Source organism: Malaya genurostris, chromosome 3, assembly GCF_030247185.1.
Source record: "Malaya genurostris strain Urasoe2022 chromosome 3, Malgen_1.1, whole genome shotgun sequence".
Taxonomy (NCBI): Eukaryota; Metazoa; Arthropoda; class Insecta; order Diptera; family Culicidae; genus Malaya; species Malaya genurostris.
In genome coordinates, this window is record NC_080572.1 from 289,741,273 (window position 1) to 289,755,180 (window position 13,908).

The 13,908-nt window shown below is 36.8% G+C and overlaps 1 protein-coding gene across 5 annotated transcripts in view; it reads left to right on the forward strand.

Annotated features, from left to right (window-relative positions):
- LOC131436935 (multiple C2 and transmembrane domain-containing protein) overlaps window positions 1-13,908 on the forward strand; it is a 131,877-nt gene that overhangs the window by 4,283 nt on the left and 113,686 nt on the right. For 2 of the 5 annotated variants that reach the window (XM_058605935.1, XM_058605936.1), the window contains exon 1: window positions 7,217-8,391. The exons of 2 other annotated variants lie outside the window; for them this stretch is intronic. The gene's annotated coding sequence lies outside the window, so the exon portion shown is untranslated. Of the gene's footprint in view, window positions 1-7,216; window positions 8,392-13,908 lie in introns of those variants that run through there. One more of the 5 variants, XM_058605932.1, reaches the window with a different exon arrangement.

Here is a 13,908-nt window from a genome sequence, read left to right on the forward strand (position 1 = left end):
CCGAGGCGCGGAGGGCCGGAGGGTGTCATATACCATTCGACTCAGCTCGACAAATGTCTGTGTGTCCGGTACCGGAATTACAGGGTGATATGCACCTAAAAAAATGAAAAAAAAATGTCTCCCACATTTCTCAGAGATGGCACGATTGATTTTCACAAACTTAGATATGAATGAAAGGCCGAATGGTCCCATAGATCGCTATTGAATTTTATCCCGATCTGACTTCCGGTTCCGGAATAACAAGGCAATATGTGCAAATCTATGAGAAAATGCGCACTCAATTTTCTCGGAAGTTTCTCAACCGATTTTTACAAACTAAGATGCAAATAAAAGGTCTTGAAATTCTTAAAAAAGCCCTCGAGAATTTGACCCAGATCCGACTTCCGGTTCTGGTATTTCAGAGCGATTAGCGAAAATTTTCAATTTCATGAGTATTTTTCCACAAGCAAAGGCGAAACGAGGTGCACATTTTAATAAAACTCACTAGTAAATTCATCTAGTTGGCAGATTTGTTAGTTAGCAGATATATAAATCTACTTTGGGACTAATAGTCCTCGGTTTCTGCTTCCGGAAGCACCGATAGTAGCGAAGAAAAGCTCCAAAACCGGCACTCACTTCGATTTCTCAGCAACGGTTAAACCGATTTTCACAAATCATGATTCAAATTGAAACTCTCAGATGCTGTGCAATTTCATCCAGATCCGACTTTCGGTTCCGAAGTTATAGGGCAAAAAGTATCAAAACTTTCAAACTGTCATACATGCATGATGCAATATCGGTACGCATCGGTACATGCTGGTAAGGATGCAGAAAACGCCACCGCCTAGCACACAGCTTGCTTTGTTTAATTTTGTATAATGTGCAGAGTTGCCACATTTAAATCTATATTACCTTGACACAACTGTTCCCAAATTAAAAAGGTGGTGGTATTTTTTACTAAAGAAAGTTTTTGATTTTTTTTTAATTTGAAAAAAAATCTTGATAGACTTTTCTAGTGATGTTTTCGAAAACATAACTATAATGAGAAAGGCATCATTACACCACTAGGTTTTATTAGAATAATTTCTGTCCCTAATTTGGACTCAATTTTTTACACCAAATTTATCCAGACTGATTCGAGTAGTTCACAAAAGCATGTTTCAGCGTTTATGTCACAGCTCGGCATCATTTCTCAAACCCAGCGCTTGACATTTGCGTTGTCTTTTTGTATGAGAAGAATGATGCTTATCTAAAACAGAAAGCCTCAATCCACCTGGTGACATTAAAATAGTCTCTGCCGTTTGAATAGTCTCAAAAAATCATTTACGAGATTATACTCTCAGCCAATGGCAATGCATCTCGACGTTTCATAAAATTTTCTACGAAAGAAAGAAATCTCAAATTTTGTTTAAGTCCCAGGAGGTCGAAATTTCATGAAATTCGAAGACTCAATATCAAATTTTATTAAAGTCTCAAAAAGACGATTCTTTAAAAAAATGTTTTTGAAATGACACTAACTCTCGGCGTTTCATGAAATTCTACGACATTTTAGTATCGAAAAATTGGTTTTCGTTTACGGAATTTTCTAAGTCTCAGAAAGTCGATTTGTCAAAAAAATATTTTTTGAGATGACGATAAATTTCGACATTTCAAGAAATTTTAAAACTTTGGACATCAATTTTTTTTTTTTTGATTTCAGAAATCTCAAATTTTAGTCCCAGAAAGTGAATCGTTCAAAAAAAAGGTTTGTCGAGATGACATGAAAACTCAACGTTTCATAAAAATTTCAAGACTTTCGGAATCAATTTTTGTTTTCCTCAAGTTTAATTCAAGTCCCAGAAATTCGATTTTTTTTAAATTAAGGTGACTAAATCTTGACGTTTTATGAAATTCTAAGGCTTTTGGCATAAAAAATTATTTTCTCGTTTTCGGAAATCTCAAATTTTATTCAAGTCTCAGAAAGTCTTGAAAGTTTTATGAAATGGTAAGACACTAAGCATCGATTTTTTTTTACAATTTTGGAATTTTCAAACTTTCTTGAAGTCCCAAAAAGTCGATTTCAAAAAATATTGTTTTTTTTTCTCGAGATGACACTAAATTCCGACGTTTCATGAGATTCTAAGACTTTTGGCATCGAAATTTTTTTCCATTTCGGCGATCTCCAATTTTATTCAAGTCTCAGAAAGTCGATTTAAAAAAAAAAATGTTTTATCGAATTGACACAAAATCTCAACGTTGAAATTCTAAAAAAATTGGCATGAAAATGTTTTTTTTTTCGTTTTCGGAAATCTCAAATTTTATTTAAATCCCAGAAAGTCGAAAAAAATAAAAAAAAATCGAAATGACACCAAACTTGACGTTTCATTAAATTCTAAAAAGTTTGGCATCTAAAAATTTTTCCTGCGATTTTGGAAATCTCAAATTTTATTTAGGTCCCAGAAAGTCGATTTTATCAAAAAAAAAAATTTCCTATGTGACACTAAATCTTGACGTTTCATGAAATTCTGAGACTTTTGGTATCGAAAACTCTTTTTTAGATTTCGAGAATCTCAAATTTAATTCAAGTCCTAGTTCAAAAAGACACTAAATCTCGACGTTTCATGAAATCCTAAGATTTTTTGCATCGAAATTTTTTTTTCGATTTTGGAATTTTAAAAAACGTTCCAGAGTCGATTTTGAAAAATATCGTTTATTTTTAGATGACACTAAATCTCGACGTTTCGTGAAATTCTAAAACTTTTCTCATCAAAGATCTCATTATCAAATTTTATTAAAGTCTCAGAAAGTCGATTCTTTAAAAAAAATGTTTTCAAAATGACACTAACTCTCGGCGTTTCATGAAGTTCTACGAAATCGAAAATTATCGAGTAGTATCGTAAAATTGGTTTCGGAATTTTCTAATTTTATTGAAGTCCCTGGAAGTGGATTTTTCAAAAAAAAAAATTTTTCAAGATGACGATAAATTTCGACATTTCAAGAAATTCTAAAACTTTGGACATCAATTTTTTTTTTCGATTTCAGAAATCTCAAATTTAATTTAAAAAAAAATATTCGAGAAAACACTAAATCTCGACGCTTTATGAAATTGTAAAACTTTTGACATCGAAAATTAAATTTTCGATTTCGAAAGTTTTTTCAAAAAAAAATTTTCGAGATGACACTTTTTTTCGATTTCGGAAATCTTAAGTTTTATCTAATTTTTTTTTCTATTTCGGAAATCTCAAATTATATTTAAGTCCCAGAAATTCGATTTTCTAAACAAAAAAATGTTTCCTATGTGACACTAAATCTTGACGTTTCATGAAATTCTAAGACTCTTGGCATCGAAAACTCTTTTTTCGATTTCAAAGATCTCAAATTTAATTCAAGTCCTAGAAAAATTCAAAAGAAATTTTTCGAAATGACACTGAATCTCGACGTTTTATGAATTCTAAGACTTTCGGTATCAAAAAATTGTTTTTTGATTTCGGAAATCTCAAATTTTATTTAAATCCCAGAAAGTCGATTTTTCCCAAAACAAAATTTATTTTTTCGATATTATACTAAATCTCGACGTTTAATGAAATTCTAAGACTTTTAGCATTGACAATTTTTTTTCGATTTCGGAAATCTCAAATAAAAATCTTGAATCTCAGAAAATCGAATTTTTCAAAAAAAAATTGTTTTCGAGATGACATCGAAAACTTCTGACTTCTGACATCGAATTTTTTTTCGAGTTCGGAAAAATACAGATTCAAATGTTGGATAGAATTTCTTAAAACCGCTGAAAATCCACATTTGCTTAAAAAGTGTTTGGAGTGAGCTGGATTCAAATTCGGTTTTGATTGTAATCCGACATGGTAAGTTTATGCTATTTTTTTATCATGTCCGACATATTTTTTTAATATAGTTATTGATTATAACGTTTTGTTTGCTTATCTTGAACATACTTCTGATGTTGTTTGTTCTTCAAGAAAGTTATAATAAATATGAAATAATAATAATACTAACAATCATAAGATATTATTGTAATTATAATTGATGATTTTTCTATACTTTGAATTCGTGCCAGAGCTTTCAATGCTAATTATGAAGTAATAATGATAAATATCGTTACTATTATTATGATTATTTTGGCTTTTATTACTTCAATTATTTATACTAAATTTTATTATAATTATTATTATTATTATTATTTTTATTATTACTGTTATTATTATTATTATTATTATTATTATTATTATTATTATTATTATTATTATTATTATTATTATTATTATTATTGAAAAAAGGAAAGATTGCACAATTCACACAATCGATCAAATTACTGGTATTCGGAAGTGTGAATGAAGCGTGCCAGCTATTTTTTTCATACTCACGACATCCAGTTATTTCTCTGACATTGTCCATCCGCCTTTTTTTCTATTTTCTAATCTTAAATTTCATTGAAGTCCCAGAAAGTCGTTTTTTTTTTCAAAATAAAAAAATGTTTTCGAAATGACACAAAATCTCGACGTTTTATAAAATTCTAAGACTTTTGGCGTCGAAATTTTTTTTTTTTACCATTTCGAAAATCTCAAATTGTATTAAAGTTCCAGAAATTCTATTTTATCAAAAAAATATTTTTTAGAGATGACACTAAATCTCGACGTTTCATGAAATTCTAACCCTTTTGGCTCTTTTGGAAAACTCAAATTTTATTAAAGTCCAAGAAAGTCGAATTTAAAAAATAAATTTAGTCGACGAAACACTAAATTTCGATGTTATATGAAATTCTAAGACTTTTGGCATCGAACAATTTAGTGATTTCGAAAATCTCAAATTTTTTCAAGTCTGAGAAAGTCGATTTTTTCGCAAAAAAAATGTTTTCGAGATGACATTAAATTACGATGTTTCATAAAATTCTAAGACTTTTAGCTTAGAAAAATTGGTTTTCGTTTTCGGAATTTTGTAGTTTTATTCCCAGAAAGTATATTTTGAAAAAAAAAAATTTCGAGATGGCTTTTGGCATCGATTTTTTTTTTTCAATTTCGGAATTTTAAAATTTTATTCAAGTCTCAGATAGTCGATTTTTATTTTTCCAAAAAAAAAATATTTTTTTAGAGATGATACTAAATTTCATCTCGTTTCATGAAATTTTAAAATTTTTCCAACGAATTTTTGTTTTCGAAATTTCGAGATGGCTTTTGGCATCGATTTTTTTTTTCAATTTCGGAATTTTAAAATTTTATTCAAGTCTCAGATAGTCGATTTTTATTTTTCCAAAAAAAAATATTTGTTTTAGAGATGATACTAAATTTCATCTCGTTTCATGAAATTTTAAAAATTTTCCAACGAATTTTTGTTTTCGATTTTGGGAATGTCAAATTTTATTGAAGTCCCAGAAAGTCGATTTGAAAGAATTTTTTCTTAGATGACACTAAATCTTGACGTTTCATGAAATTCTATGCTTTTTTGCATTGAATTTTTTTTTCAAATACGGAATTTTTAAATTTTCTTGAAGTCACAAAAAGTTTGAACTGCTCTGCACTGATGAGTCAAAGACGAAACGTAAAACTAATAAAAACGGTTATGTGCCCTAGCACAAAATTTGGCTAACCCCTAAATGACCACAAAAAGTGGGTTTTAAAAAATATTGTTTTATTCTCGTGATGACACTAAATATCGACCTTTCATATAATTCATTTAATAAGACATTTAGAATCCAAAAATTTTCGATTTCGGAAATCCCTATGGTGATTTTTCAAGATCGAAAATGTTCAAATCTCAACAGCCGAAACAAAACGTAAAAAAATAGAAGAACTTGTCGTTGAAGACGGAAAGTATTGTGAAAGGTCAACACTTTCTGACGTGAACACGTTTTACTTTACTATTGGGGCATCTTTTCAAAATTCACTTTGTACAAGAATGGGTAGAACTTAATCTTTCGTTTATTTGTTTATTTAATTAGGAGTAGCGAAAACCCCAGTGGAATTGCTCTCCAACAGGCATAAAACCTCCTCATCTTTTGCATCAACAGATTACAATCATCCAAATGACACATTTTCTTATACTTAATTCAATATTATTATTGATACTAACTAACTAAATTGAAAATTTAAATTGTCTTGTCCAGCACCTGTGCCAAGTTTCGGGATAATTTACTGTGTTGCTATGGAGCTTTACCGATATGTACAAACAATTTAACTTTAGCTTCTTTATTAACGACACTTGCTATTTCTTCACGCGTATAAATATCCTTACGACCATCTCTTAGTGGTTATAAATATTTGTGCCTGCCGAAACATTTTGCCTCAAATTCCCCCTGTTACCAAACACTTACTGTTGCTCCGCCCCCCTAAAATATCCTTATAGCAACCTATGAACAGCAATAATAACATGTGCCAAGTTAAGTATGGTAATCTATTGAGTTGTTTCGGAGTTATGGTTTTTCAAAAAGTATGTATGGTCTTCAATAAGTACCACCCGAAAATTAAATTGTGATCATATTTCCGATGGCATGTAGCATAAATTATGTTGATTCGTTAGATACAACAAGAGATATTCACGATCAAAAACTTATCACTCTCTCAGAGGGTAAATTTTGAAAAGGCGCTCCATAGTAAAGTAAGTCGTATTCACGACAAAACAATACGCAGTATTTCTCGTAGATGATTCTCGAGCGTACGATACCAGCACTTTTCAGTTCGTTTGCTACAAATTGCTTGACAAACGAGAAATTTTTACTGTGAATACTTCTAATTTTTAGTGAGAAGCCCCGTATCATAATAAGCAAGAGAGTAAAATTCGATCGCGTTGGTATGTTTCGAATTGTAATAAAAACAAACTCGCTGTCTGTCTCATGTTTGCTATCGCAATGCTCTTTCCGCTTTCTTGTCTAACACCACTTGAATGGGACTCTGGAAACAATGAAAATTTAGAATAGCGCGCATTTGTTGTTAAAAAGATATCACTTTTAAGTGGAATTTTCCATATTAAAAAAAAACAATCAGTTTAAAACCAAATCCAGAAATTTTGGCCCAATGTTCTCGAAAGCTCTCGAAAGCTCCGCCAGCGTTCTTGAACTTGCCGTCTATTATTCTCCCGGTGTCTAATATGGAAGGAGAGCAGTTCTAAAGAGCCAAGAGAGAGCACAATAATTCTACAACTACTGCTAGAGAGCGGAAGTTTCGCAACACGCTCTGTTCCCCCCTGTGCGAGTACAGAGGGGAATCATTCTGTAATACTTACTTTACATTCGAACAGGCACAGAACAGCTCAGAAGACCAGTCGGGTTCGTGGAGCCGCACCGGACGAGAGATTTGCTGTTTCTTTGGTGCTCCGCGAGACGAGTTTCCCCATTATCAAATGTGTCCGTGTGTTGGTGCTTATGAATCGGGTAGTTGTACTACAAGATATAGTTTTCATTTTTTTTTGGCACCTTCCATCACTGATCCGGTTCTAGTCATCAACAATGTGAAAAACTTTGCCCAATAGTAAGGCTATCCTGGTTCCCGGTGTTGTGATAGTTGGGAATGTTGATGGAAAGCGTCAAATCTGACAGCGGAGTGAAAGAACGAAGAAGAATAGAAAAAACCACGGGAGCGTAGTTGGCTGTGACGGCGCACAGGTGATGCAGTAAAAACTGCAACGCGTCGGGCAGCTGATTGTGAATTGTGTTAATTCAGCAGTGGCACTTTTGAGTACCAGAAAAAAGCTCCTTTTTCCGCGGAAAGTGCGAGAGCCATGAATGAAAGCAAGCAGTAGCAGTAGGTACCGCCGTCACCAGTTGCCATCGGGCTCTAGGTGTGTGAAAACACAGTGAAAACAGTTGTCCGAAGAGGTGCCTGTCTGCCTCTCCGGAACTGTCACAATTTTCTTCTCCTCCTGTGATAATGGTTCGGAAAACTCGCATTTCGCTTCGGTTGCCGTAATCAAGAAGGAAATCAACTGAAAATGGTGCATTCGTTTGTCCAGTAGAGTGGAAAGTGTAAAGTGTACGTGGCATGAAAGTGGAATTGGAAGTGTATTGAAGTAAGGAAATTCCAGTGTGCAACAATAGTAACTGTGATTGCGACCCATCACAGTAGGCAGCAGCAGCAGCAGAATCCAAACAGATCAATATTTTTTTTTCATGTTTTGTCGCAATGTAAAGCTGCTGGTGCTAGTCGACGGTGCGGTGAAGTAACACGACAAACGACGGGATATCGTCACTGGAGTCGAGGCCAGACCGTTCTGCTAAGGATTACGGTTCGCTGAATCGTGCTGGCGCCTGGAGGCAATTATTCAGACGGCTCGGGCGCGCCAAACGAGAAGGGAGAAAAAAAAATCTTTTCGGGGAAATTTCCATACCCTGGACATTGGCATTTCACACGCGTTTAATGCGAAACAAAGTGAACGGCAGTGAGTGCACCGGTAGTAGCATTTTAAATCAACCCAAAACATGAAACAGCGGTAGGTAAAACATGAAAACTAGTCCGAATTAGTAAGTTCTATTACTGCTTCTGCTGTTGAAAATTGAAGTACGAGTGCGTGACTGCGGGCATCATGCCATTGCAAGCTTTCTGATTCCTCATGTTGTGTGTGTACAAAAGGGTCATGCCCCCGAGTTGTCCTTTCTGGCCGACCGAGCACTCCCATGTAATTATGATTCGTTGCATGGTGCCATTGATTTTTTTTGTGCTGCTTCTCGCCTTTCCCATTTCCTCGGTCGAGGCACGCCTCCCGGAAGGAGTTGGGGGAGATCACCCTCACCATCGTCATCCTTTGCTGTTTGTTTTGCTCGATAGTTCGTCCGGGACGGTTCACTCGGCTGTTGCTGCTGTTGGGGCTTTCATGAATAGGAGGACGATGGTGATTCACCGGGAAGCTCCATTTGGTTGCGTGTTGTGTGTCAGGAGAATTATGATTTCCAATCGGAATCAATGGGTTTAATTATCGAATGTTGTTTCCCCGCTTAAAGTGGGTGATGGTCCACTTATCGCCATCGGAAAATTGTTCGTGTTCATGTTCCTGTTTTCTATGGATCCTTCCGGTACAATGAAATGAATGAAGATGAGCCTCATCTGATTTACCACTTTTATTTCTCAAGTTCATTCTACTTGCAATTGGACGGTTTCCAATTCCGATGATATCATCGAATGGTTGTTGCATTTATCAATTCGTTTCGTATTGAGACTCCATTTTGAGGCTGATAAAATTGTTTTACGATTTGATGTTTTTCATCATGCAGATCATTGGTATTACAATCCTTTTTTGGAATTAGTTCATTAGTTATTAACAGGGCTGGGAAAACCACCGAACACTGCTGATCTTAAGATCACTGATCTCGTACATAAAATAAATCACAACTGATTTCATCTTTATTTGTTTATTTGGAGCAGGAAAAAGCCCAATTGGGCTAAAATAATAATCTCTCACTCCAGCAGGCATAAAACCTCCTAATGGTTTATATCAACAGATTACAACAATCCAACTGATACATGTATTTACTCAATACTATCAATTAAAACTAACCTTAGCTAACAAACTCGATAGTAATTAGATGACACTAAACCCATCGGGTAAACGATGGTGATTTTGCATTAACACTAGAGAAGAAAAGAAATATGCTTTAAAAGAAGAGGTAGAAGGAAGGAGCGGTGAATGAGAGTTGGCGAACGAAACGTGGTTAGAACCGACGCCTAGATCTAATTAGTGTTCGAAAAGATAGGAGAAGAACGATGAAGAGAGGAGAAGATGAGATACAATAGGATTAGTTACAACGAGCGAATTTATTATTATTATTATTAAATCGTTTATTTACCCCCGGTTTTAACCTAATAATGGTCATTCACAGGGTAAGCGAATTTATTAGTTTTCAATGGAGATAACGGAGAGACGAAGGGGTGGTCGAGCGGAAAGAATTAACATTAGTACTATAACTGCAAAAATAAAGAATCATGGAATAATCGTTGTATCGTATTACGAGAGAGATGAAAATCAAATTCATGTGAGCAAGTATTGAATAATCAGGAATCAGAACTAATTGGTTCAAGTGGCACGTTCCCCTAGTTATTTGGAGATTTGTGCCTTGCCGTGGCTTCATCAACTTCCTGATGGAAGGGAATCGGGAAGTGGGTGAGGTGGGAAAACAGCACAAAACATAAAAGAACAAATCGTTCTGCATCCCCGAAAGGATGCTGAACGATCTAAGCAAAGTCCTGGCATTACATTCCTTTTGTGTAATTTGGCCTTTCTGTTTCAACAGACTTCGCAGTCGATTCTTAGTGTAGAGAATCATTGCATGGCTAGTACTATGGATCCAACTGACACTAAGAATTCTTCCAGATCGGGGCTCGAACATACGACAACTGGCTTGTATGATCTGCGCCCTATGCATTGAACCACCCACCCGGGCCATGCTGAACGATCTGCAGGTGCCAAAATGCACGGGTAATAAAACCTCCAACCCCCGAGAGGATTTAGAGATTTTACAAAAGCGACACCATTCTGCATTCCCGGAAGAATGCAGAACAATTCGCAGTATGTACGAGCAGAAGTAAATTCGGCACCCCATAAAGGATGCCAAACAATCTGCTAAAAACCTATTTCAAGTGAATACAGAAAGAATTCATTCACTCCAAGAAGAACGATGAACCCTTCTGACTATAGCTCCTTACCACATTGGGTGAGAAACGAGAGAATATCCTTTAATGGTAGCTCCGCATACACAGACTCAACCATGTATGGAGAACCAAAACCCGGATACACTGAAGTCTTTTTTTATGCCAGTTTACGTACCGCATAACTCTGAAAATTCGCATGAAAACTACAAGGATCAGCTCCATGGGGTTGTTTGAGCTATTGATGTGGAACAAGGCAACCAACATTTCTACAATAAACTACAATCAAACAGTTACATCAATCGTCACACTTTTAAATCCGCATTTGCACGAGATTGATCGTCATTAGGAACCAACACCGAACATTGTTTGTCTTGATTGGTATATGTTTTATAGCCGACGAAAATACACTAATATCCCAAATGTATGCAATTATATCTTTGTACATATATTTGCGATACGGATTTCGATATTTAAGCTACTCTTCGCCAAGGTTGTGTTCAAGTTTTGTATACTTACCTTACCTAACAGCTATAGACCTGGGGTGTCCTTTGCTGTATCAAACATACGTCTCCACGTAACTCGGTCCATGGCTGCTCGTCGCCAGCCACTCAAGGCACGGATGCTTCTGAGATCACTCTCCACTTGATCAATCCACCTTGCTCGCAGCGCTCCTCTTCTTCTTGTACCAGTCGGATTAGATTCAAGAACCATTTTCACTGGGCTGTCGTCCGACATCCTTACGACATGCCCAGCCCATCGTAGACGTCCGATTTTTGCTGTCCGTACGATGGGTGGTTCTCCTAGCAGCTGTTGCAATTCGTGATTCATACGCCGTCTCCACGTTCCGTCTTCCATCTGCACTCCGCCATAGATGGTCCTCAGTACCTTTCTTTCGAAAACACTGAGGGCGCGTTGGTCCTCTGCCAACATAGTCCAGGTCTCGTGGCCATAGAGAACGACCGGTCTAATGAGCGTTTTGTAGATGGTCAATTTCGTGCGTTGGCGTACTTTTCTCGATCGGAGGGTTTTTCTGAGTCCAAAGTACGCACGATTCCCTGCCAAAATACGTCTATGTATTACGCTGCTGGTGTCATTATCGGCTTTCACCAGTGAGCCCAAATACACGAACTCGTCAACCACCTCGATATCGTCACCGTCTATCAATATTCGTGGTGGGAGGCGTAGTGTTTCTTCTCTAGAGCCTCTTCCTCTCATGTATTTTGTTTTTGACGCATTCATGGCCACTTCGATACGCCTAGCTTCAGCTTTCAGTCCGATGTAGGTTTCCGTCATCTTCTCAAGGTTACGTGTCACAATATCAATATCGTCAGCGAAGCCAAAAAGTTGTACGGACTTTCGGAAGATCGTGCCACTCGTGTCGATCCTCGCTCTTCGAATCACACCTTCCAGGGCAATATTGAACAAGATACAGGAAAGTCCATCACCTTGACGTAATCCTCTCCGAGATTCGAAGGGACTCGCTTTGACCAATCGTGTCAGTTTATCCGGGAAACCGTATTCGTGCATTATCTGCCATAGCTGTTCTCGATCGATTTTATTTTGTAGTTTTGCATTCAAGTAGTTATTTACATAGCGTTAAGTTTCTCTACCATTCTGCGATTTCGGTTGAAGCGAAAAACTATTTCTCATTATCAATCGAGTTCATCTTATATAAATTAGAAATTAATCTTAAGCACTCAACATTTACTCTGGGGTAGTTGTCAATTTCTCAGGTGAAACGACATAACATGGAAGTTCACCCAAGCTTACATGACACAAGATAAGAGCATACCAATTAAAGCTTCAAATCGTTTTGTGGCACTTTTTGTCTTGCTGTCTAGCAACAACCTACCTCTGGCATGCTACGCGTAGGACTGAAACGTTAGCTATAATTTCGCTTATATTTATAGATTCGCGTGTTTCCAACAGCTTCGCTTTTGCATCGATTGACCAATCAGAGAGATGCTTTCCCTTTGGTATATCGCTTATTCCTTCAAAACCGTCGTCTATGGCAGAGAAATCCGGTATGCCGGAGATTTTAAGCAGACAGAGTAGGACACTGCTAGCTACTAATCAAAATTTCAACCATATAAAATTCAAAATACGCGTCTTGATACATTCAAATCGAAACATAGAAATATTTACAATCAAATGATGAAATAATATTTATAATTGATACAAAATAGACTGAGCTGTAAGTGTTTCAAACCTGACCACATTTCTATGTGTATTTTTCCTTGAGTTTCTGATTTGCAGCCCTATATAGAAAATAAAGATGTGTTCCACAACAAAAAAAAACCGCATGACTCTGAAAATTCGCATAAAAAAAAGTCGCATAAAAAACCCGCATGAAGAAGACCGCATAAAAAAAGACCTTAGTGTTCGTTGTTGCGTCAGTGCGGGACAGTTACATATCAGATGATATGAAGTACCGTAGTCGCATTCACACAAATCACACGAATAATACTTAGCACGTTGAATAGTAGCCATGTGATAATTGACTTTACAATGTCCAGTCAGAGCTCTGACCAGAATACTTACTGCCATGATGCTTGGAAAAATGCAGTAGACATGTTGACATTTTTGAATTCAAATCTGATAAAAATGGCTTTGTCTGAGCGCAAGTTTGCAAGCTGCGCCAGTAACTGCAACCCAAGAACGAATTTTGTTCTTTATCCAACTAGTTGAAAGTGATAAAGCTGGCTCAGGAACGGCAGCGGGTCATATCGCCGAAAGCCATTTCGCCGAAAGTCGTTTCGCCGAAAGTCGTTTCGCCGAAAGTCATTTCGCCGAAAGGGTCGTATCTCATGCATGTTATGTCTTCTGTAAAACTGATGTGGCGCAGCCACATAACCGAAGCCAAGATGGATCGGCGGCACAAAGCCGCCGAGCCGACGCCAGCTGAGTCAGCCGCCGACCCGCCGTCGGAAGCGGCGGCCTCTTGCATACAAACCTGTAACCGCCTCGTTTGTCCGGTCTACTCAAAGCTAGGTTTCTTTGCTTTAGTTAGGTCCGAACGAGCGGTAGCGAGGTCGGACAGCACATGAACCAAAACGATGTGGCGTAGCCGCATTAGATATTATTTCATTTTCACTTAATAAACGGAAAATACCACCTACATTTGCCTGGTAGATACACCCATGCAATTGCTCAAGACGTTTTCAGGATTCGGCGAAATGACCCTTTCAACGAAATGGCTTTCGGCGAAATGGCATTCGGCGAAATTGCATTCGGCGAAATAACCCTTTCGGCGAAATGGCTTTCGGCGAAACGGCTTTCGGCGAAATGGCTTACGGCGAAATGACCCTGATCCCTCAGGAACAACGAAATCATTCGTTTCATCTGCTCTAGCCCATTCATTTCC